Source organism: Zonotrichia albicollis, chromosome 1 (genome assembly GCF_047830755.1).
Source record: "Zonotrichia albicollis isolate bZonAlb1 chromosome 1, bZonAlb1.hap1, whole genome shotgun sequence".
Classification (NCBI taxonomy): Eukaryota; Metazoa; Chordata; class Aves; order Passeriformes; family Passerellidae; genus Zonotrichia; species Zonotrichia albicollis.
Genome location: NC_133819.1, coordinates 68421862 through 68446513, shown reverse-complemented (window position 1 = coordinate 68446513; position 24652 = coordinate 68421862).

Sequence of the window (24652 nt, the reverse complement as noted above, 5' to 3'; positions counted from 1 at the left end):
TGATTCACAGGTTATCATTATATGAAATCACCTAATACCCTTCACAGAAATATTTCAATCTGGTAATAAAGAGAAAAACCCATTTGAAAATTAAAAATGGAACAGATGGATAAAACTGCAAATATTATTTCAATTTAATCTAATAATTACAGAAGTAGAAAGATTCTAATTCAGTATTAGAATTTGCCAATGCTGAGGCTGATTTCTGTGCTCCAGATTACAGCCCTCAGTAAAGGGCTCTTTTGGACTAACTGCATCAAGTGGATGGACAGATAGACAATTTATTTCTCTGAGAGTTGTTTTCTGGGTAAAAAATAATGCCCATTATTTTTAGAGACAGCCTTCAACCAACATTTTAAAACACAACTGTTCTCCATTCTGACTTCTCTCACTTTTTTTTTTTTTAAATTTTATGATTACTATTTCTTTGCAAACACTCATTCTAACTAAGCAGAATTTACTTACATCCTGCAGTGGGACAGTAAGCCCCCAAGAGCTACGGGTTTACAGGGACCTCTTATGTCCCATTTTCCAGCTGTGGGAAAATGATTTTCAGGAAAGGGAAAATGACTTGTCTAAAATCACACAGTGAGATTAATGATACAGCCAAGCATTGAACATTTAGGCTGTGGTCAGATGACCACTAAGATTGGATTTATGCATTACTGGATCACCTGGCCATACAAATTTGGTGCAGGCAGGCATGCACTCCTGTTGATTATTCACAGTCCATCAGATAGTACTTATGTCAGCTGGAGCCCTGAGATAGCCCAGAGTACAGAGTATCCCATATGCCATTTGTTCTCCTCTCTCAGGTGTAGTTTGGGATGATGGCCTGTTGCACTGAGGTAGGAAAGTTAGCTTTGGCTTATGAGGCTGTTATTACTACAGGAAAAACCCTAGAAAGTGACCATGTCACAAGCAAGGCACTGCTTTAATGTCACAACATGTCAGGGCATCACAGTCCCAGGCTGCCATAGGTGGCAACATGGATGTGTTTTTGGCTCTGTCCCTGGAAGTGCCCATTTCCTGCCACGAGCTGGTGATGGAAGGAGTGCAGATGTGATGCCCAGAGTATGGTGTTTCACACTAGGCTGCATGAACAGAGAACAGAGGACAGAACTAATTGTTTTGCCAAACCTTTTCTCATTGCTGATTCAATGGATCACAGTAAGGCCAAGAAATGAGAGATTCCTCTTTCCTGAGGCATCTGGATTGTGAGAAGAGCTATAACCACAACAGAAGGTTACACTTAAAATTTGGGGAGATCCAGAGTATGAGGAGAGCTTCTGAAAGGAAGTGTCCTCAAAAATCTCCTATTAGACGTTTCTCAGGAAGGTGCCCACCCAACCAGTGATATTTACTGAACACTGAGGAGAAAGGGGCTCAAAGTTTCTGAGACGCGGCAGCTCTTGGCTCTTAGCATTTGGATCTGAATCAATTTGGGCAAGATTGATTGCAACTTCAGCAAGACAATGCTGAAGTTGAGAATGCTCTTTGGAAGGGTCCCAGCTCACAGTCTGAACGAGCCCTGCAGGAATTCGGAATGAAAGTTTTTCAACTGAATATGTATCCTCTCTCTCTGTCCTGTGACCTGTCCTGATTGTTTATCAACATCTTGGGTCACTGCAATATTGTGCTGGGGTCATCTTCAGCTGGTTTTAGACCTCATGAAGCTTGTGTTTTCTGTATTTCTCAGCTGATGCCCTGGAGACAGGACCGTCTGCTGTCATAGCCATGTTATTTTGTGCTTCTAAAAATATCCCATGCCACACTTACTTCATTTCATCTAGCTTAAGCTAAACCAGAGATAAGACAGTAGAATTATAGACTAGTTTGGGTTAGAAGGGTCCAATAAAAGTGATATGGCCCAATCCCCCTCCAATAACTAGATCAGCTTGCTCAGAGTCCTATCCAGCTTGGCCTTCAATATTTCCGGAGATGGGGCATCCACCACCTCTCTGGGCAAACTGTACCAGGGCTTCACCAACCACATCATAAAAGAGTTTTTCCTTATATCTAATCTAAATGGACCCTCTTTTAATTTAAAACCATTAGTCCTTGTCCTGTTGGAACAGGCCCTACTGAAAAGTCTGTCTCCATGTTTCTCATAGGCTGCCTTTATGTACTGAAAGTCCAGAATAAGGTCTCCCTGGAACCTTCTTTCCTCCTGGCAGATCAAACTCAACTCCCTCAGCTTTTCCTCATAGGAGATGAAGGTGACTTGAGAAGACCTGTCTGATTAGGCTTTGAATCTCTAGGATTTACATAATCTGTTCTGGTGGCTCAACTGTGAGCTGGTAACCACCCGCTGAAAGATGGTAAATGACAACTGGGGACAGTAATGAATAGTTAGAGGTTGTAATATCTTGAAGGCTCCAGTTACTGCCATTGCTACTCTGTGACTGTGCCTGAAGACAGAGTGTGGGAGTGACTCGACTCTGCCAGTGACTAAGCAATTAGCCCTAAAGGCAACATGGCACATTTCTCTGGGCCTCCATTTCCCATCTGTGGAAGCAGAGCAGTGCTGTGCATTCACTTTCACTTAGCACATTCTGCTTTGACACTAAGTGTGAGGATTCAACTTTAAACTGGGATTTCTGAAATGCATCATGAGGGAACTAGGCATCTACTCAAATGTAACTAAAACAGTATTTAGAAATTACTGGAAATGAGCCCATGTCCTTGCAGTAACAACAGCTACACTTCATCTCCTTCATATTCTCTTTTTCATATAGAGAGATCAGAAAGACCTTATTTCCCCATATTAAGATCACACGGCAAACGTTTTCTTGGAGCAAAATGCCTGCTAAAACATTTTGGTTTATGTAAAGGCACAAAGTGGTATTACCTATGGGGCTTCGGGCTGCAGGGTCCTCCAGGCAAAATACTCTACATGCTGAAGAGGAAATGCAGTTACTGAAGTCAAGTTTATGTTTTTTAACCTACTTTTCTTGAGATAATTTTGTCAGATTGTCAAACAAACTCTCCAAAGGGATTTGAGTCACAACCACATTAAACTGGAATCCAATCTTGTTATGCTGGCCTCAGCGAGTGGATATTCCCTCTGAGCAAGCCTGCACTGTATTAAGCTGCCTTCTGTTTCTTCAACCTAAGCTGTGAATGTATAATCATATTTCCTTTTGAAAATGACTTGTTTTTCTTCATTACAGAAACAGGATTGATTTTCCAACAGAGTGTTACACTTGTCAAAGCAGCTATAATCAAATTTCACTGTGATGTCCCTACACAAGTAATTCCCACAATTAAAACTGTAACCGTTCTGGATACCTGTTGGGTTAGATTCTAACCTTCATGTGTATCTGGAATTGGTCCACTGAGAACATGGGCCAAATCCACAGCTTTGCAAATCAAAGGCACTGGAGCTGTATCTGTAGGCACCAATTGTGGCTATAACTGATTACTTTCAATGAAGTAAACAAAATCACTTATTAATACTGATATGACAAGAGGAAAAATATAGGACCAATAAGTCAAAATAAATTACCTTTTACATCAATGAATGAGAGAAGCGGCATAGTTTTTTGTAATTTTCCAATATTCCAAACCTTCCCTCATGCAACCTTTGAATAAAATTAAGTGGAGCTGGATACAAGGATAGTAATGTTTCAAAAGTTGGCTCAGGAGAGGCTTCAGTGGCCCAAGAACTCCAATGACAAACCATCTTAAGAGTTCACTACCTCAATAGACTATATTTTGGATGATCAATCTTTAATTTAATTTAAGATTAATTCAATGAAGATATTTATGTCAGCTTTGAAGAAAGCATGGGCTAAAACTGCATCCCTTTATATGTGTGACACTCAAGTGCTGCCTTTGCTGTGCTATTACTAAAATGGTCCTGCAGGTCATTCTCCAGACTTCCACTTTTCATTTATAGCTCTAGTCAGGGTGAGCCAATCTGTTCAAATTCACCTTTCACTTCTAAGAGAAGGCAAATGCGGCTACCTTCCCAAGCACACTGTGCCTTTCTTGTGCAGTGGTCACCAAGGAGGAAGCCACAGCCCTTGTTAAAGGGTCTGATGCTCAGCCACACTCCAAGTCTTCCTCTTTTCTCTCTCTCACACAAACATTATCACGTGCACATCCACATATTCCTGCAAAATGCTGACAACCTAAGTTAACAGCAAATAATTAAGACAAAAATGCATTTTAAATATAAAGCTGAATCACAGCTCCCACTTCCTGGCAGCAGCCGGGTGATATAAACTATAAACTTACCCTAAGGGTCAGCACTGGAATTCCTCTGTTACAGAGGAATTAATGCTCAAGGCAGTGCAAACAGCTGTGCTGCTGAATTTGCAGCTCCACCTATTTTCTGAAGGTCAGGCAGCCTGAACTCCCTACAGACACACACTGCTGCATGTGTGCACATACACACAGAAGTAAGTAAAATTAAACAAACTATTTACCAGCATGCCTTTCACTTACATGCACTTAGTATTATCTATTGTAGTCATTCCATTGGAGAACGTGTTACTGAGGGAGGCCAGCTCTGCCAAGTGTTAGTCCCCCAGAGGGGACTCACCCATGTGTTAAACATTTTAGCTCTTATAATGGAAGGCTATGCTGTATATTTCAATGACAATTCACTTAGTACTTACAGATGAGATACTTGGGAGTGCATCCCAGCAAGCAGTGTTTGCTTTTGATACTGAGAGAGTGGGCATTAAAATCACATAGTGCATACTGTTTGTGAGAAGGATGCTCTTGTGGCAGCCAGCAAACCAGATACTCAAGTTCATCTGGGGTGCTCAGTGTGTGCATCAGACTTACTCTGAACAAGGAGAGCCCTGAACACACTCGGCTTCCAGAGGCAGGAAATGATTAGGAGAGTGGAGTGGCAGAAGAGCTTAAGAAGTGTATCATTCCTTTATAATCAGGCAAACAGAGACGGCTTCTTTCTACACAGCAGTCATTCTTAAGACATCCTGTAACAAGGAAGATGAAGATATCTCAGGCTGCTTCATCTGCTTTAGAAGGGAGATGAGATATCACAAAACTTTGCTGCTATAAGCAGAGACTTATTTAACATAAAGAAAGAAAAAAGCAGGAGTTACAGGAAGGAACTAGAGAGTCTTCATGGGGTCTTTCACCCAATACTCTTCTCAGATTATCTGGCATCCTAAAGTGGCTTGCACTACAGAAGAATGTTCCAGTCCTGGTTTCCTTTAAGTAGATTTGACTTTGTCTTATTTAAAGCAAATGTGTTGCTTTGTTGATGTGAAAGTTTTGATGACACACCATCCTAATTGCTGCTCTTGAGAAACACAAACCTGCAGACAATGCTCTATGACATGTTTTTGTGCTTCTCATTGTTATAGCTTTCCACCAACTGATCATCACAGCAAGTCAACCTGCAAATAAGTACTCCTGAGCACTTTAATGAGGCCCTTATCTCTGGCCAACTTAGGAATACTCATTGGGCTTTCCCCCTGTTGAACAGCAGCAACTCCAAATAACCCTCCCATTAAAACAAATGCGCTGCTGTCAGAGATGTCAGGTTGAAGGGCCAGCAGCCTTCTGAAGCCGCTGTTGCATCATCCTTTTGTTGGGCCAAGGTACAATGCCTCCTGGAGTGATTAGAGCAATTACTCAGCACTGTTTGTCACAGTCAATCAGATCTGACCAGCATGAATGCAGCCGTGACCTAGACCTGCCTCTCTAGCAAAGCATTATTATTGGTTGTCATCTCCGTCTTCGGTAGCTCCATGCATGTGTCTAAGTTGGAAATGCACTAAGAAAACTTCCTAGCAATTATTTCTCTTTCATTTCTCTCCGTGATGGGCCTCTCCAATCATCTGATGCATGCTTTCTTCCCTTTTGTCTTACTGCCTGTGTTCCTGCTGATATCAACTCTGACTTTCTGCCAACGAGTTAAGTAGCAAAAGTCACTTGAGAAGTGGTTTTTAAAGTCACCTCTTCTCTGGTTTTCATTTAGCATGAACCAGAGGAAGCTGCTAGATGGGAGCTAATGGAAGTGAGGAGAGAGAACTCAGTAAGTCCAGTCCTCTGTGAATCTCCTTTACAATATTTTCCATGGCATATGCAACCTAGTATGTGTATTTTGCAGGAAAGTGCTTAACAAGATTTAAAAACACAGATTAAAAAATGTGTTGCTCAAATTAATATAAACAAGTTCTGTGATTTATTTTTTTTTTTTTATGGCTGGAATTAGGATATTGAAGAAGAATAACACTTGAACCTGGTCGCTGAAGTGTCCTGGCCCCTCTATACTGCTACTCATTCTCACTCTTGCTTTCATCTTAAGCTTTGCTTGAGATCTGCAGGAAAGCAAGAACAAGCACATCTCTGCCCTCTGCCTTCCCTACAAGGACAAAAGTATCCAACTGGGCTGCACCTTCAAACTGCCACATTCTCTCCTCTTTTTCATTTTTTATTCCAACGCACATACGAGAAAGATACTTTGTCAGCATTATCAAAGAAAGAAGTAAAAGGCATACAGGCATATGTTTCAGGAGGCTGAGATGTCATGTTGATGCAGCTTCAGACAGATGAATGGGCAAAGAGCTGCCTAGCACCATTCTGCAGCACACTGATGCAAATGTCCTGCATGCAGGTGTGTAAGGGAGACTAAAGAACACAATTTCATGCAGGCCATGTCAGCAGAGGCTCTTACACTGATCCTAACTGCGTTTAGTGAGGAAAGCAAGAGCTTGTGACCAGATGTGTGCGTGAAGAAGACCTCAAATTTCAATAAGGGGAAGATGTTAAATGTATGTTATTGTGATTATCGTTAATAGGGAAAAAGATTGTGTTGCTACTTGCAGCTGTTGCCAGTAATGGAAGAATAAAGGACTCTCTGATCACAAAAAATCCCAGTAGAAACTTTGTCATTAGTACAGTAGTAAAGCAATTTCAGTATTGCTTTTAAAACTGTTCAAAGATGAGTAAACAATAGAGTATAAAATACAAAATGCCTTGTAATTGTTTTTCCAGGAAGTAGCTACATACTACTGAAATTATAACATATACTGTGATCTGTGATGGTATAAGGACCCTGAAGTTTAGACAGTTTCCAAAATTCTTTGAGAGAATGAGGAAACATTTACCATACACAGACCACTGGTGAGGTTTCTTTCACTCACCCTTAAAACTATTGTTTCTCAGTTAGGCAAAATTAGAGGTTCAGCACTCATTCTCTTTGGAAAATATGGATAAAGGTATTGAGATATGGGGCACAACAAAGAGTATTTCAGCTGTCTGACTTCAGGGATAAAGAACTGGCATGCTTTGTAGTTTGTTAGATCCTTAAATCCTTTGAAAAGGTTTAAGGATAAAAACCCCACAGTTAGCTAGGAAATAATGCACATTAGAAATAATAGAATAAAATTACAAATAGATGAAGTAAGAAAATGTATTACAAAGATTATACTTAATAAGTATCCTTCTTAGCTGATTTAACATCTCAGCTTCCTGTCAGACTGGCTGATTAGCCTTTACAATGTACCCCAAGGCTGGTATACCCTGCCAAAATCCAAAAGGTATATTTTTTTTCTCACTGGTAAAGGTGGTTGCCAGAGCCATCCAGTGCAGCTACTATGTAGCTAGTCTGTTTCTCTGTTAGATCAGAAAAGAGTAATTGTCTCTTCCTCATTCACTCGTATTTATTGTCAGTAAGGAGGTGATGCAGGGGATCAATTGTTTTACCTTTCCTTTAAGGTTACCAATCATTTATCTTAATTGGAAAATTCCTGTCTTCAGCTCTAATCTCTCTATTATTTCAATGTAGGACACAATATCAAAGCTTTATAAATCTTACAGCAATTCAGTAGATGTAAAGCATTACATTTTTATTTAATCAGACTTTTAACACTAACGTGTGCATTCTAATTAAAAATGAGGGATGCAATCCTGCTTTGGATTGGTTTGGTAACATCCACATATTTGCTGTTAAATAAGGTAGGGTCCTTTCATACTTAGCTTAGAAGATAAAACTGAATAATCTGGGTGAAACCAGAACCACTGCAAATCTCTGTCATTGACTCTGTCTCATGCTGACCATTTGCACCAACTCTTTTGACATTTCTTTAGCCTGAGTCAGGGGGAAAGAGAATGCTGGTACACTTTTACTTAAATATTCTTATAATTTGTTACTAGGAAATGCATGGTTGTGAGCCCAATGTGGCATGCAAAATAAGTAATTCAAATCTCCAAAGGCTTGAAGATATGTTTTCTTCACTCTAAGAAATGAGTTTACTTACATTGCTGCCAAATGGGTTTTAATCAACAAATTTTTTTCTCTGCTAAGTAGCTGACAAGTTGTGATAGGAGCATTGCCAGTTCTGCTGCAACTTTTCCTCTCGTTCAAAATAGTTTCAGAGCATGTGCTGACATCCATAGAGAACACACTGGATTCAGTGATTCTCCATGTGGGTTAATGCAGAATCAGAGCCTTAATGGGGCTTAAGATCAGGAAAATTCTGTTTCATACTGTTTGACTACCCTACAGGTTGGAAACTGTAGAGGTGGACATGCTTCTCTTGTTGGTGAAAGACTTCATAGTGTAGACACTGTGAAACTCAGGGGAACAGTAGAGACTGATGAAGTCTGTGAAAGGGTTAAGTGTCCATGGAATGGCACAGCCATGCCATTATCTTGGTAGATTTTTCAAAATTGTGAAAAATTCTACAAGCTTCACTTATCCATATAAACTAGCATCTAAACAGTAATCCCTAACATGTTCAAATATTTTCCTTAAATATTCTGTATTCCTACATGATTTGCACCTCACACTGGCAGTTCTCCTGCTGTGAGATGGCTATCAAGTTCAATAAAAGATGACTTTTACAAATGAAATTCCTTAAGGAAATAAGGGTAATACCTCTTAAACGAAACAATTTTCCTAGTGCTATGTGTTTATTATTTCACCGAACTAATTATATAGTTTTGCTCTTAAATTAATTGTTAGTAAAGCTGTGACTAATTTAAACTTTGCCCACATTGGGCTGGGGAAGATGGCAGATATTAGTATCTCTGAAAAGTTAGGCTAATGTTGAGGACAAGGCAAAGAAAAAGAAAAGTCAGGTTGTTGGGTCTGATTCCCTTGCAGCTGATTGCATCTGGCAGTCTGTCTCCATCTGACTTGCTAGCTGCGTAGAGTACAGGGCTGCATCTTTTTGCATCCAGTAAATCTGAGTGGATTTAACAAATCCAAATATTACCAGCTTTCTTTTCCCTACTTTTCTGACTTTTCTCTGGTAGGAACAGACTTCTCTCCATGACGTTGAATCATTATTGTTCTTATCACCTGCTATTTAATCACAGACAATACACCTGGTGTTGTACAAGACTCAATCTCCTTTACAATGAATTTATGATCAAAAATAGGGAGGTCTCATCTACAGCATAATCACTCTTGGGAGAGTGGCTATACTTTAGCCATCTGGAAGAAAGATTTTCAAAAACAGATCACTAGCAGCCACATGATGGACTTTTGCCAAGCCTTGTGGAAAGCTTTGTTTTCTAACTGTGCTTTTGGAAAACCTTGGGGAACTTCAGTGCTAGAGACAAGTGCAAGGGCTTGCTGAGGTTAGTTTAAAATGTTCTAAGGGGTTAGCTGTTAGCTTAATCATGGGCCCTACCAGAATTAGTCACACCTGAGATTCAGCAAAACCCTATGATAAGCTGAGAGAAATTAAAGGCTTCTTTCAAAAAACAAAACCAGAAACCCATGAGAATCACAGGTTGCCTTAGAGTAGACACTTCAATGTATGTAGATGTGCTGAGTTGGTGGTTGCCCTCCAGCTCTACATTGAGCCAGCAGCCCAGGGAAGAAAAGATATTAGCTGAATAAATTTGTGGCCACAGTAAATCTAACAATAGGGCACTAATTCCACATCAAAAACTTTTTGGCTATAGGATTTAAAGCACTGAGCTGGGATAATCTCACTCCAGCAATTTAAAAGAGGTAAAAGTATTTGGATGTCTTAATTTCATACTGCTGGGGTTTCTGCCAAATTACAGACTGTCTGCCTGCTTCATTCAAACTTTTGCTCTAAACCAGCAGCTGATCTCCCTCAGCCTAATACAACATTCACAAGAAATAAAGCTTGCATAAACTCTGTATAATGTAGCCTGACTAATTCAACAGAAAAGCAGTCATGTATGTGTGCATATCTAGATGGGACCTGCAGCACTCTGTGCTCCAGAGGGCAGAATGTCGGATGTGAGGAGTGCAGAACCTTCCATTTAGCATGGGAATTAAATGCAAGGAAATGTTTCCCCTTGGCCAGAAATCAGCCTCATGAATTCTCACCTTGATCTAAGCTACATATAATATTAATTGCATAGGAATAGTCTGTTCCCATGGTTATGGGAAGTGAGTTCCTTTGCCTCTGCTGGGTTCTTACTCCCCAGTTCACCTGTGGTAGTGTAGCTGCAGCAAATCCAGACCTGTGAAGTCTGCTCCTGTTACTGTCCTTGCTGTTAAATTAAGCTTTTAAACCCATGTGTGTATCAAATAGCCTAAAATAAAACTAGGAAACTGATAAAGTTTTGGTATGGTATTTATACCAAGAAAACTATTCTGGTTTCTCTTAAAATAATTTTTCTTTATGTTGAATGGAGAAGATTTTCCCTTTTTGCTTTACTTAAGTGCTTTGGATAGAACAAGACAGGGAAAAAACCAAAGAACAATATAACCAAGTGCAGCAAGGAACTAGATCAAGGTGGATTGCAATATGTAACTCAACATTTTTACAGCACATATTTACTTCCTTTGTAACTTTTCTCTTTGAATTTTCTCAGTTGACTATTCGCACTTATATGTGCAAAACCCATCAAAGTTGTAGCTAGATAAATGAATATTGTTAGTTAAGGCTCTGTGTTTTAGTCTGGGCTATATGTTTTAAATATTTCCTTCTGCATTCATGTTGTATTTCTGGCATGTAGTTCTGCTATTCCTTACCAAAAAAATTGAGATGTTGGCTTCGGGTGCTTCAGGTCTTTCAGACAGGTGTTACTTGCCCAATAGCTTAATTCCACTCTTCCATGGAGTGAGTACATAGCAGGCACTCTGCATTTATAATTTAACTCTTCAAAGACAAGAAATAGGAAATGACATGACACACAGAGACAGTTTGCACAAAATCTTAAAGCCAGTTATTCTGTCCCTATACAAATGAAAAATTCAAATCTGGCTATGGCAATAAACTCTATACAGATTTCATGTTTTAGTTTTTTCATTAATTCCAAAAAGTTTTTTTAGTCAGGCCAGTCCTGAATTCCTTTTTCTACACAGCATTTTTGGGACCATTAAGTCTCTGTCTTGATCTCTGTTCTAAGTAAACTTGCTCTGCACTAACTGCTGCCCGATTTTATAAGTCTTTCCTTGTTACAAGGATATATTCCTCTCATCCTCTTACTTGGCATGGGCTTCCAGTCTTGCTACATGAGTTTCACATCCAGTACTTGTGTCTGCTACAAGAAATTCTGTAGTCTATAATTCTTCCCCTCACAGAAAAATAGGATGGATTATGCTCCTCACTTCAACCAGTTGTTGTTACACTGAGTGTACATTTCAAGAGGAGATGACTGATATTCAAAATGCCATACTTTTGAAGGCGGATCAATATATGATACAGCATAGATAGTGTATGGTAGACCCCACTTACACTGATATGTTTGATGATAGAGTAATTTCACAGTAAAATTAGGATTCATAAGATGCAGATAGACAGATTTCCCATCGTGTCACAATTTTGCTTTACAATTGGAAGACTCGCTCTAGAGGCAATGCTTATGGGATCTAATACATTTAACATCATCTTGGTGATGAAGCTAAGCATCAATTTGAATTAATAGTGTGAAGATGGTAAGAAAGAGGGAAAAGGGCTTATGTGGCTTGCCTGAAGTCACCAAGATAGGGTGCAAAAATGTTAGGGTGGAATCGCCTTCTGAGCCCCATTCTTCTGTCTCAGCTACCGTGGCTCACTTATCTGCCACTCCTTGAGCAGTTTAGCAAATTTAGGTCAGGCTGTTTTTCAGTTAAACACAGTCACCCATTAGTGGAATTAATATATCATTCCAGCTTGCATTTTAACAAGATTTCTGTTGGAAACATGGAGCTAGTTGAACACAATAAAGTTACTGCACCAGTGGATGTGACTGGGTGATTTTTAAAATAATACTTTACAATTTGCTCCTTTATTTCAAGGAAGGCATAACAAAAAGAGCTGCTCATGTCTTATGCAAGAACAAGATATATGCAGAAAGTATTTGCTTGCATCACTGTATAGATAAAAGACTGAAAGCTAAAAATAAATAAAAGACTGAAAATAGTGGATAATAAGCTTTCCAAAAAAATGACAAGAAGAAAATTGTACCAAAGTGAATACATCGAAAACCTGCCCCTTAAAAATGACTCTGTCATTACAATTTACCTGTTGACTTGTTGTGCAGGACCTGAAGGGCACTTGCTATACAATGTTAAATAGGTTTTCAAGTAACTTCTTTGTTGTTTTACCAGAGGCTGTTCACAAAAATTAGGTGGTTTTGCTCAGGATTTTATTTCAGAGCCTACTAAAATAAAGAGGTGCACGCAAAACCACTGAAGATTCAGACCTTTGATGATGCTTTAAAACTTTCACTTTAGCTGGCGATTACTTGCTTTTCAGCTCAGTTGGTTCTGTGGCAAAGTGTAAGAGCCATCTTTCTAGACAAAATGGAGTTCTCTCTAATATATTTATTTTTGCACCTGAGGTGACAGGTAGAAAATTCCTTGCTAATGTTTAACCTAGAGCTGTGCTTAGTATCCATTATTTCGTCTCACCAATTTCTTCATGAAATTATTGATACAATTTTACCAGAGTTAGAACTCCCTTATTTTATGATCTTATAGGTACATCTACAGTCTGTTTACCATCCAGAGGACAAAGGCTTGTGGCAAGGCAGTGTGTTCAAATTCTGATAGAGTCTGCTCTCTCTCCTTGCCTGGGTTTCCCAAAGCTTGGATATGATCTATTGTGTGTGCAGTTCTCAGTCAGGACATGAAGGCCTTGGTGACAAAAACAGTGCCAACCATTTGACAGTACACTGTCGTTATATATATTTTTGGCTTTAACTCCATGGCAGCTTGGATGGTTGGGGAAAGAGAATTCTCCATTTCCACTTAAGGCACAGTTAATTAAAATGCTGGCTTTTTTGGGCATATAGTGTTGCCTATGAGCAATTCACTCATATTTCTTCCTGGCAAGCAAGTCCATCTTCTTTTACCTGTCTTGTTGCTGTTACCATTCTTACCATCATCATTAGGCTTCTGCTTTTGAAATGATGCTTATATGGATTAATGGATCATTTATGACTAAATTGTGGAAGCCTTGTCTATGTGATGGTTGATTCAGTGACTGAAAAAGGCTATGGAGTCTAATTATCTGAACTTGACAGTATTTTACCTGTCAGTATGGAGTAAGCTTCTATTGCCAAGATGTTATTATGCTGTTTTCACTGTTTTAACTTCAACCATTATTAAGGGTCAGTGTGAAGCACAGACAAACCCATGATCTCTGAATAGAAAATCAGCACTGCATCTAAAAAACTTTGCTTGATGGAAATTTAAATCAAATTTCCGTAGGAGCTTCACCTGCATGTTTTTAAATGCCTAGAGGCTTAAAATATCTCAGTGCATGAAGTTTCATAGCATGCCAGTCAGAGAGCTCCTCCAAAATACGTGACCAAAAATACCTACATCCGCAAATGGCAATATTCCTGTTTTACAGGACAAATATGCATTCAAACAGTGACTCACATAAATATCGTGACAGAAGATACCTGAAGCAGAGGCACTAACAGAATTTAGATCTCCTGCATTCAGTTCTGTATTTTATCTCTCTAAAGATTTCCTAATTTCTGTAGAGGCATCATTAAGGAAATACTTACCATTTGTCCTGCTTTGATAACATAGAATATCACTTCTGCACTTGTTGGCAATAACTCCATAACAGGTTTCATTCAGTACTTGTCATCAAGTAGGTAACAAACATGTTTACATGGGGAGAGGAGAATGAAAATACTTGGCCTGGATGAATTTGGTGCTTTTTTCCCAGTTCTACAAATCTATAGCCACACAGTAATAACAGTGACAGCACTGGGGCAGGGTATTAGTTGCAGATGAGAAAATACAGTTAGTGTTACTCTCAGTAGGTGAGACAGTTTGTGATGATAACTTTTTGTAGAAGATAACTGAGCACTGGGAGCAACTTATGTGCTCCTGTGATGCTGCAGTTGATAATCAGAACATTTGGAATATGCATAATGTGCTTGAAACAAACATGTAATTAGAGGACCTGTATCTCATTACAATATGTTCACATGGTGCAAATCCATAAAACAAATTATAGAGAACATTTTAAGGGACATATCCTGACAGGAAAAGCTATAGATATTAACTTATTTTAAAATAAATAAATAAGGTGTCCAACATGTTAGTGGGGCTTATTTAGCTCAGCACTTCAACTGGTTGTTTGCTATGTCATGCTGATCTAGGACTGTTCTCTTATCAATTTTAAAGCTTTTGACATCCTGCATTCAAGATCACTTCAGATTAGTAGGAATTCCAGACCATAAACTTTTGATTACTTGTGACATCTTTGTTCATTTGGACCAAAAGCAGGACCAATGGATCATTTAATTTAAATTACAAAAATCACTGCTTCTCCATAATCTTAAGATTTATTTTTCATCACCCATTCTCGTGCTAGAAATACACCCATAAGCACGCACGTAGCCAGTAGGACTTACAGACACACATCCATGGTAGCATGATCTGATATCACAAACTGTAACAGGAGCAGAGCAGTAATGCTCAGGTCCCTAAGTGGATGTGGCATTGTTTAAGCCTCAGGCATACAAATTAAAGTACCTACTAGCTGGCATAATTTGCTTGGTCAAATATCAAGACAATTCTTCCACTAGCTCCATCCTAAGGAAAAAAAAACCCCAAAACTTAAAAATCTGCCTCTGCTTTCTTCTATTCTATATATCCTGGAACAGATTTGAATACTGAGGAATCTGTGTTGTTGTTGGAAATAAGCTGGAACTGGAAAATAAACCAAGTACAACACTAGTGAGTTGCAGAGACCATGGAAAAACTGAGGCAGGGGGCTTCTCCTTCACTGCTCAGTAAAGAAGGTCCTTGGGGATAAAAAGTAGAAAAAAATCCCCAGTAAACTTTGTCAAAAGTTACTGGTGTAAAAAATGCTGTAGGGCCTTTAAAGCAACTTTCTTATTGCAGTACAATTAGATAACTAACATGGCAGTTGGAATTCAATGAGATTTTTTACTTAACTCCCTTAGCCTGGCATTTCCTCAAGCATCTGCTATTTCTACTACCCAGGAATTACAGTCTTTCTAATCACAAACCTAATTTATCACAGCATGATTATTCTGGCTTCCCCTTATTCGGTTATTTTTTTGAACTGCAAAACATGGTTCTGTTGCTGGCCAGAATCATCCATTGGTGTGATACAAATATTTACTCATGTTGGCTCACATATTTGCTACTTGGCTACATTGCTTATCCTTTCAGCTACAGACAGAACTAGTCACCCTGGCAAATATCCCCTGATATTTGTGAAAACAAGGATCCTGTCTTCATTAACCATTACCTCTAATTCCTATCATGTCAATATTATTGGTATTTGACCTCTCAGACAAGAGGAGTGTGACCAGTTGTGCAGCTGTGCTCCTTCTCCAACTGATGTGGGCCTTCATGTGCAGGTAATGGCATCCATGATAGGACCCTTCAAACATCTCTCTGTAAGACTGGGTAAGACATCTATTTTCCCTGTCAGGTAAAGATTGGGAGGACACTCCAGCAGGACACCAGTTTTATGATTGATTGTTTCTCAGGGAAGAAATGTATTAAAATGAAGTTGAGCTGAATCCTAAGTTGCTTACTATGTTTCTCTTCTGTGTTTTTCCAGTTAAGTTATGACTGAATTCCATATGAGTTTTCTTTGTAAACATCCAAGGCCAGACTTTTAAATGCATTTTGAACAACCAAAACAGAAGTCAGACTACAGATACATAGAGCATAAATAATCTAGAAAAACTGACAGAAAAGTTTCTGAAATGACTCAGCAATTGTGCTGCTATGGGCAATGCCTTTTTTGTTGTTTTGTGCATACTGATAGTTTTGTTCTTAGGCATATTTTTTCCAATGTGACCACAGCTGAGCAACTGAGACACTTGGCAAAGTTTTCTTTTACTTTTGTTGCAATGTGTTCTTTATCAGATGATGGGGAGACTGCTTCAAGAGGCTGTTTTGCTGCATTTGAAATTGTAAGGTGTATTCTAGAAAAATTCAGGTGATGTGACAAGGATTGAAACTAGGTGAAGGGATTTTCTCAGCTCATCTGGCAGGTAAGGAGTGGAAGCAGGAATTGCACTCCTGGTCTCTGGCCCTGTCCACAAGCAAGCTTGTCATCCCATCCCATCACCCAGCACACAGACTAGAAAGAAGGAGATGAAGGTTTCATGAGGAGCCTGAGAGACATAAAACCAGTCAGTGGAAACTGTTTGCAATTTGCTAGCTCACAAAACCCATGGCCCCTGTGTCTCCTCATGTGGCCTCTGAGCATTCTGAGGAAAGGTCTGTTTCCCAGCTCAGACACTTTTCCTTAGTACTGGAACAATGTCATCTCTCAGCAATAAAAGTTTTGTCCTCTCCCACCTAGAAGTCAGAAAGCGCCCTTCTGTGGGACATACCTAAGTGTCCACTGGGAAACTTTGAAGAACTGAGTTACATGCATTTCAAATGTGCTCAGCCAGACTGGCATCAATTCAGACCAACTTTCACCTCCAGTCTCCTCACAGACATGTACCAAAATTAAATAGACATTATGTGTAGCATCCTAAACTCGCTTCACTGTGATCTGACTATAAAATTAACTGGAAAAAAAATGGCATATGGCTCTGGTCTCTTTACAATAACAATTTGAGAGGCTCATCTTGAACTAATTTTTTAGAATTAATTTCAGAGACACCTGTCAGACACAGTTGTAAGCCAAGAAGAGCAGGTTTTCAATGAAATGATGGCCTTCAGGTTGTGAAGAGGTGATCTGAAAGCTCTGAGTCACAGAGGGGCCACTTTGAAAGTCAATATTTCAAGCTTTGAAAAGACATCAGAAGTGTTTGTGTTGTAATGTCGTTTCTTGTGTAAGTAGAGAAATTATGTTCAAAATGCTAATACAAAATAGGTATAGGGAAAAAAGAGAGAAATTAATGCAATACAGTTAAGAAAATTACATTAAGAAAGTTACATTTCATGGAAACAGAACATGATAAAATATAAATTCCAGCATGTGATTCTTCTATTGCATTACTGTTACTATTCCTCTCATATATAAACAAAAGGTTCATAATCCAGAGCTCCCCATACTGTACAGAAATGATGACCCAAAATTCAAATATGTTTGAAATTCTGTCATCAAGGCCAAGACAGATTGAATTACATTCTTAAAATTTCACTGCACCACTTTGAGGTGTTGAGTAAACTGATGCTATTTATCAACCTATTTCTAAGTAATGTATCTTCTAAAAGACAAACTCTATTATATAGGAGCAGAGCTTGCCTTCTTTTTCTCCTCTTTATGTAGAGATTAGCACAATATACCACTCATTCTCCAAAACTGGATGTTTGGAAGTTTTGCTAATATAAAAGTTCTAATACAGATAACTTTCAGTATTAAAACTGTATATTGATAGTAACTCTTTTGCCTTCTTCCTAAACAACAGTGTTTAGTCCTGAAATGTGAAAAAATTCTAAGCAATCTAACCTAAAACAGTTCACTTCCTGATTCTCTTGAAATTCAAAAATACCTGAAACGCATCTTGGAGTCCAAATAATCTCTCTTTGTGACCAATTTGTCGTTAATTTTTTATCTTTTTTTCTCTTTTCTAACTCTGCTGGTTTGCAAACATATAGTTGATATAACATTATGGATGGAAGATGCATTGGATAAATTAATCAATATTTAATCTGTCTCTATTCTTTTGAGTTTATCTTCATTAAAGTGATATCTCTTTTCATTTGTGGTCATGGAATTCTTTAATGAGAGCCTATTTGATAAGCCAAGTTTTCCCAAACAAACCTCAGCTGAATTCACCTTTCTCTCTGAAAGCAGATTTTATTCCTTGACATGAAATCCAACATGGAAATGTTGATAAAGATTCCCAGGGAAACCTTCAAAACATTCTTCATAATATCATGTGTGATATAGTGACAAGCTATATGTTTCCCTGGCACCAAGATTGAAAATGGAAATGTTAAGTATAAATCTTTGTGGAAGTTTCAGTAATTTTTAATAATTTGTTCTTTTGTGGCATTCATATGTGAATGATATATTTGTCCTAGAGCAATGCAAATTCATTTCCCCACATCTATAATATCTGCAGTAAGCTAAATTAAAAATACATTTGTACTTGTACAGTTAAATGATCATATTTAATGAAATGTCGGAGATGAATCTCAGCAAATAGTCAGGAAATTATTTCAGAAAGAGCAGCATTTCATTACTGGAAGTCAGGGAAAAGCAAAGAGATTAAACAAATGGTTTACTACTCCAAGATATCAGAGGAGGTGGGGGTAGTTTTGTGCAGGGGGATGACAGGGAATATGAGCCCTCAGCAGGGATTTTTACCAGTGAGTGCAGAAGCATTTGCACAGCATGGGGCTGGTGGGGCTGATGCTGGGGGTGAGAAGGAGCTGGTGGCACCTGGGCCTGAAAAAGCTGAGGGTGCTGCACTGGTGCTGTGTTTGGCTGCTGGGAAGCTTGGAGCCTGCACAGCATTCAGCATTTCCCGACAGTTGCTGCCATGGTGCCACTCCAAGGGCGCCTGGAGGGCTCTCTGCCCAGTCCCTGAGCAATCCTGGAGATGAACCCCTGGGCTGGGTGAGCAGGGATAGGGATCTATGAGACCAGTGGAGTTAAAGCAGGTCTGACAAGGTCAGCAGGAATGGGGAGTGGGACAGGGACTGCTCAGGGGCAAAAGAAGACCAGGAAATTGTTTTTGCTGCAAACATTATGGCAATCAGAAATGGTTGAAAGGTGGAGCGTGGGACCAATTTGTAAAGCCATTTAGAAATTTTATTTCCATGAGACTTAGGACTGTGCTGAACCCTTGGAGCCATGAGCATCTTTCACCAATCATGTAGATTTAAAGGATTACAGACCGTCAAGGAAACCTCTGTGCCTGGGAGCACAGTTGCCTTTGGCTCCCTGTTATTCCATGGGAAAGCACTTGTAGCAGAGATTCAGATCTCAGCCAGGCTGACCTGGCTTCTCTGGGCTTCCTTTCTGTTTGCTGCCTGAAAGGAGCAGTCAGCAGTGAGGCACCTGTGCTTAATCTTGCTGTGCTGTGAATCCAGCACTCTGCCCACTCTGCTCCTCTACCTGTCTTTGTAAGCTGGGACACTTCCCACGCTGCTCTCCCACCTTCCATTTCCCTTGATTATTTAAATTACAAGATCTTCAGGCTACAGACCATCACAGGTCAAATCAAGTCTGTGCGGAGGATCCGGTCTAACAAATCTCTCTATGGTACTGTAAAGTGACTGCTGCTAATGCATGACACAAAAGAATGTTGTCCCTATCAATAGGGACAACATTTTAACTAATTGATATTCTGAAGTTCCATTAGAAATCCTGTGGGAGGACTGAACTAATCTGAATATCAAAATTAAACTTGAAACCACATATAAAAAATTAAAAAGAGTATAGAAATGACAGAAAATATACTAATTTTCTGGATTCCACAGACAACAGGGGTGAAAGAAGATGTAGGTATGAAAACTCTTTGTTGGCAAAAGTTCTAATACTAGAAGAAACATTTTCAGGGGCATGGCATAAATTAAATATCTGAACTACGTAATTTAATTATTTACGGATATTAATATATGCACATATACATACATATGTACATACAGAAGACAGTGGAAAGGTGATAAGGCTGTGGCGACATGAGCAATTTTGAATCTTACCCATCCAAGCATCCATGCATTTAGGCTGGCCCTTCTTCCTTTCTGATTTCTACTCTGTTCTGGACCCATCAACCATTCCATTCTGCCTTTGTTTTCTTTTCCTTGCTTTTATATCAACAGCAAATTAAGAAAGCAGACAATATAAGTTATAGTTTAGTCTTACATCTCCACTCATATTATATTTGAAATAAGAATCTGAATGCAGCAGCTTGCACACAGGAATTTACTTGAAGTTCTGATTTGCAAAGTGGAAAAAACCCAGGATTAGTTAAATAATTAATCAGGTGTGCAAAGCCATATGAATTCTCTGAACGACACATTGTAGAAGAACTCAGATCATGCATACAAAATTGAATTATGGAAAAATGGTTGAGGCACATCAGGTCTGAATGAGGTGAGTGTCAATCACTGCTGTTTGTCAAGGTTCTTTGAGATGTGAGTTATCAGCCTTAAGGAGAGACAAAGGATCCATGTAGGGATCAGCATAATTCTTATGTCTGATCTGATTACCTTCAGGGACATGCATATAGACTTGCCACATATTTCTAAAAGGGTGCTTACTTTTGGGATCATCTCTTTTCTCCTTTGGATTTGTCTTTGGTGTTTTCCTTGTTGCTCATCTTCAGGGAACTATTTTAGGTGGGCAAATTCTGTCTAGTGGCCATTCTTGTGAAGTGCCCACAATACTACTTGGAAGGCTGTGGGAAGTGGGAGAAAAGGACTTGATACAGGTTCAAAACACAACTGCAAAACTTGTTCCACCATAACCTGTCTCCATTCTTCATTATAGAGACTGAAGTCTGAGGGATTTTTGTAGCAGGAGACAAGAGAGGGTTTTCTAGACAAGAATACTAAAAACATTCTTTTGCTATTATATGGGGGTGAGAACCTACACAGTAAATTCTTCAACAAGCCTTTTTTTTTCCCCTAATAACTGCAAAATAGATATTCACCCACTAATCACTGCAATACAGAGTGTTACTATTAAAACAAACACTATCAGATGGTCACCTTTCAATTCCATTGAATTTTGTTTGGATAAAATACTTAATCCTTTACTTTTTGCATATTCAATTTCTCTCAGCTTTTGTTTATTTTGATTTCTTCATCAGGAATACTTAGAGACACTTGAAGTATCAGGAGCAGCATTTTGCATCCTAAGCAGTAGTTGCTGTGAAAATCTAGGGCAGGAGCAAACTATCCTCAAAGTATGTTATATTAGGAGCACTGCAAAAAGCAATGAAGAATAGCTACTCAGGACACACAAATTCCAACTGGAAGACAGCAGCAACAGCAGCAGCCAGACTTCTTCTTTCCTAGGAGAAAAATGATCGTGCATTGGATAAAACACAACATCATCTTAAGATTTCATCCTAGCTGCACTAGAACAGCAGGAACCAAAATACGTGTTAATGTAGTAATATGTTTGCTTTCAATCAGACAACAGAAGAATTCGTTCCATTTGCTCAGTATTTTGCCCTCCTGAACTCCATCCCAGAAACAGCTTTGCAAACACATCTGAGCAATTCCACAGTGGGTTTTACATTCATGGTAAGTCATGTCTGCTGGGCCTATATGCAGGATTTGTGTTTTACAGAGACTACAATGAATGATTTTCCCCAAAATTTGATTCTGTAAAAAGCTACTTGACTGCTCCAAGTAATCTTTTTTATTCTTCATCTTAGTTTACTCTTAAGGGTTTTTCGTTTCATCTTTTTCTGCTGTCCTAATGTACACAAATCACTTTTAGAGATAGTGTCATGTGTATGAAGGGAGCAATTTATCAACACAGACACCTCTTTGATGAGGGATGGTTTGTCTTTACAAGGCTGGACAGCCCAAACTGAATTTCAATTTGCTATGGCATGCAAGGGATTTAGGGATTAAGGTTGGCGAGAGGCTTTAAGCATCAACCACCTTATTATTGCTGAAGGAATATGTGATTTGAAAACCTTGCCTGTCTTGATTTTTTTTTTTTTTTAGTATGTGGGGGTGAGGTGGGGAGGGATGAGTAAGAAAAGCAATAACCTACTTGATGATTTAGCAGTTATTACTTTTCTTCTGCTTTTCAGTCACTCACTGACTATTTTTTAACAGGACAGATAGAACTTAGAGGGTCAGATCCAGGTGACAGCACCTAAATATCTACTTGAAAGTGTTTTATGACTAATAGCAAATATAAAAGCTTGTAATAAAAATAAAGCTATTGGGGAGCAAGAGATGGAGAATGCAAGAAATACAAGTCATAAGTATTTATATAAATGAAGAGGTCATGAACTGCTACAAATAAATATTGTTCTGACCATATCATATAACCTGTTCCTTAATGCAGGCAAATTGATAAGGAATAATATTTCCTGGTTTAAAAACACATCATATGTCATTCACCTGCTCTTTCTTGGAATGGAAGAGGAGGAAATCCAAAGGGCTTAAGATTTGTGCACCATGATATTAACTAATTTCTAATAAATAAAAAAAACCCCTGTGAATCAAAAGCAAGCATTACTATTATTTTTTGATTTTTGATTCTTTAAAGTAACTAAACCACTATAGGACTCATTTATCTGTTATGCTAACAAAGGGCCATTGTGGTCGGTGTCACACTGCTGTGAAACTGAGTGCAAAGGAGAATTGCATCTGTGAAATCCTTCCCAGGGCAAAGATCTGAGATCTGCCATGTATTCGCTTCTGAGGATCTGCCCTAGCTCACAACAAAAATATTATCTCTTTTCTTCAGAAGGTTTTTGGACAGATTCATGCTTTGATAGAAAGAGAAGAAATGCACGAAGTAGCCTGCATTGTCCCTGCCTGCATAAAGAGTATGGATTCTTTAAGAATGTAATAACAACAATACAACATCTATCTATCTATCTATCTATCTATCTATCTATCTATCTATCTATCTATCTATCTATCTATCCATCACAATTAATTCAGTTTGTTGCAAGGGTTTCCTGGTGAGCAGCTATCAGGTTGTTCTCATACTCTCCCTAATGTGCTCTAATGAGCATGTAAAACTTTCCCAAGTAGTGGAAGCATTTCATCAGGACATAAAAAATCCTCTTGATACTCAGAGGAATATTCTGAGCCCTTCCCAGCAACCTGAGATTTGCACTCAGATATTTTTTAGTCCAGTCACTCTATGGTGCTCAGGAGAAGCAGAATAAAATCAGAGGAATCCCAATTGTGAGTATCTACACCTTTCTCAAGGAAAATTGGTACTTGTTATTAGAATAAAATTTTCAAATGGAAATAAGATGTGTCCTCATCTTCTCCCAACATTTTAAAGTAAATTAAAAGTATATGTATTTTACAACATTTTAGCATTAATTAAATTATTGTCTAGCCATACAGTACTGTAAACAGACTTCCCCATGTCCCCTCATTGCCATAATGCTCCTTCCCTCTACTCCATGGACCATAACAAAGAAGAATAAAACAGAGCTCATGGCTGTGATGTCATATGTCTTTGACAAGGTTGTAAACAATTAATGCCAAATTTCTGTTATTAATCAGATATCTTCTGCATTGTGCATAATGGTTGTTTCTGCACTTTGTTAGGGATTTTGTGTCTGAATTTTTTTTCTGTAGACCTCTTCTTTTTTCTTTGTTTTGTTTTGCTTTGTTTGTTTGTTTTGTTTTCAATACAACCTCTTTAAGGCTTGGCATAGCTTTGGTATGGAATTAGATATCTCCTAGAAATCCCAGCACATTATGAGAGAAAGATGGTATAAAATGGGCTGTGATTAGAGAGTTGACAACTCATGACAGCAAGAAAGGTCCTTCTGCATACAGGAAGAAAAAAAGTTTTCATGAGAACAGGAAAAACTCAGAGGCATGCAAGACCCAAGTTTTCTTCCTTCCTTCATGAAATGTTCTTCGGCCTCCATGTGCTATCCAGCCCCTCCCATCAATGCTTCTTTTCCCTGGAGAGGAAAGACATTGCATGTTGCATTGGTAGTTCTCTGTTAAACCATCCCCAAGTTCCTGAGTTATCCACAGGACTGGTTAATTGCAAAGTATACCTCTGGCTGTAGCTTCCACATGGTGGTATCCTGCAATTTGCCACACTTTTGCAGGGGTGATCATGCATGTCTTGCTGTTTTATTTCCCCATCTTGACTTTCATGTACACCTGAACACATGTATTGTTCTAAAGCTGTCACTTGGTAAAACATCTACACAACATCCCATGATCAATACAGCAGCTTGGGAAAAATACATATACTTACATATCTAGCAGCATAAATGAAATCTCTACCTTCTATTTCAGGCCAGGCAACAGGAGACAAATGGGAAAAAAAAGACAACCAAGAAAAATCAGATTTTCTATAATTATATAAATTACAGCTAGAATGACTGTAATCACCTAAAATGCCTCTGGGGAGTTGGATTAGCAGAAGACAATTTCTCAGATTCACACTCCAGGGTTTAAACCTACAGCTGATATTTAGAATTAGACTACCAAGCTGAAATAATTAACCCTTGAGAAGCTAAAATATGTAACTCAGAGGTGTACTATCTAACTGAAAGGGAGGAATATGCAATTGATGCTATTTTAAATTTCCTATGGATCTTAATATTTGACCAGGCCAGTCAGATCGTATACTTCAGTCCAAACTGTGAGTAT